The sequence below is a fragment of the Melampsora larici-populina genome, assembly GCF_000204055.1.
Source record: "Melampsora larici-populina 98AG31 unplaced genomic scaffold MELLAscaffold_109, whole genome shotgun sequence".
NCBI classification, from domain to species: Eukaryota; Fungi; Basidiomycota; class Pucciniomycetes; order Pucciniales; family Melampsoraceae; genus Melampsora; species Melampsora laricis-populina.
In genome coordinates, this window is record NW_006768873.1 from 47,978 (window position 1) to 50,116 (window position 2,139).

Consider the following 2,139-nt stretch of genomic DNA (forward strand, 5'->3'; position numbering starts at 1 on the left):
TGGTCAAAGTTTACGCATCTTGCACAACTTTGTTCAGCTTCATTGTTTGCGCAATCTTTGGTGTTATGAGGGTCACCGCATTTAGCGCAATGGGGTAGATATTTGCATGAAGTATGAGTATGATACAGGTCTAAGCAGTTGAAACACATGGTTGGTCCTTGTTCATAATGTTTGCTTTTAATCCTCAAACCATCAGCGTATAAGCCACCTTTTTCTATTTTACTTGCTAGGCTTTTATCAAGTAGATTCACTATAATTGTGCCATGCTTTTTCTTCGTGTCTTCTGGTTTCTCAATCCATCGGATTGAATGAATTGTTTCTCGCGGGAAATTGTTTTGCTGACTGAGTTTGTCTGCAAAGTTTGGATTTTCGACATCGAATTCAGCTGGCACATAGCTGAACAAAATCGGATATCTCGTTTGGGCAGTTTCGAAGTCTTTGTGAGCAAGTTTGGTCCATCTGTGTTTGTTTTCAAGTAGCCATCGTTTCATAAATCGGTTGTCCATGTTCATGAGTACATCGCCTGAGTTCAAGAGAGATGCTCCTCAGATTCTGACAGGTGTATCGTTTATCTTGGCGTCTATAGTGGCCAGAGCGTTGTTGACATGGTTTATAATTTCTAAGTTTGTCATACCTTTGAATGGGATGTTATCGGAGGATTTGTGAATGATTAATGTAGCTGCCTTGAATTCGTTGATTTCGGCGTTTTTCGGGGGAGGTTTAGGTGTCGTTTTTGGGAGAGTTTGAGGAATCGTCACTTGTGGTTGTTTGGGATACGGGTTTTTCCAAGCATGAGGTCTCGCTGGGGTTTGTTGCTCGGGTGCGATCTGAGTCTCTTTGTTTTGAGGAGGTGAGCGTTCCGCTTTTAAAATACGGATTTCTTCCTGTAGTAGTTTGATCGTATTGTTGAGCTCGTTAATTGTATTTTCAAATCTGTTCATCATTCTGATCATGATTTGAATTAGACCGTCGTTTGATTGAGGGTTTCCTAATGATGATGAACTTAGTTCGCTCATCATGGAATCCATCTCGTTCCTTCGAATCATGTTCGGGTTTCTTTGAGGGGGATTCGGGTCTCCGTCGTCATTGTCCGGCGGACGCTTTTGGGGCATCGTAAAGGGGATGATGGGTTTTATGAGATGTTCGATTAAAAGTTTTGATGGTATATCTTTTAATGATGTTGATCGATTTCCTGATTGCGTTGTTGATTGATGAGCTTGTGTTTGATGGTTTGATGATTGTCCCTATGCGGCCGATGACTGAGACTGCACTTACCAAAAGCTACATTCTTTTCACGGACCCACTCGGGGCTATCATCGGCCCATTTTAACGCTTCTTTTTGTGCCAAAGCAGCATCACAGACACCACCTCCAGTTCCTCTACGAACACCATCAGCTTTTTGCCATTGGGCCTCCAAATTCTTCATCCGAAGGCAAAAAAAGTGATGGAGTATCCATTGAACTGAAGTTATGCAAGAATTAATAAAATATAACAAAGAAACATACCTTCTTTAGGACTGCATGTGCATTTCGCCAGGTAATGCCATTTTCAATCAAGTACCTTTGAATTTCTTCGGCAACGTCCCTCTTATATGAGCCTTTTTCCTTGAAACGATTAAAGTTATCTTCGTTGGTGATCCAGTTGAGTAGGAAGTAGATCGAACTCTTTCCTTCACCGTTAACGTCACAATCCCATTGGAGTGTTGTCTGTTTGGTGACGTGCGAATTATCTTTCTTCTTTTTTGTTGAATTTTTGTTGTTTGAAGTCGGTTTGTTTGAAGGTTTTTGGGGCGTTTGTTTTTGGTTTTTCTTCGGTTTTGTTGCTGCGGCGGGGGCTTTTTGTTTTTTTTCAGGCATCTTCTTAGTTGATTTTGATTCAGCTGGGAGAGAAGGTGAAACGACTGTTTGAGCCAGTTGGATGGCGCCGGCAAGGACTTGGCTAATTGTTGAAGGATCAATTTGGAGTTGAGCCGGAGTCAGTTGATTCTGAGTCAAAGGGTTTTCAAGACCCGGTTCAGAGGACGAGTTGGTACTTAATATGCATAGAATCAGATGGGAGTTCTGGTTCTGATTGCATGGTATGGTCTAATATGGTTGAGAGTGGTGATTGAGGGGTGTGGAGATCAGTTCATGAAGTGGG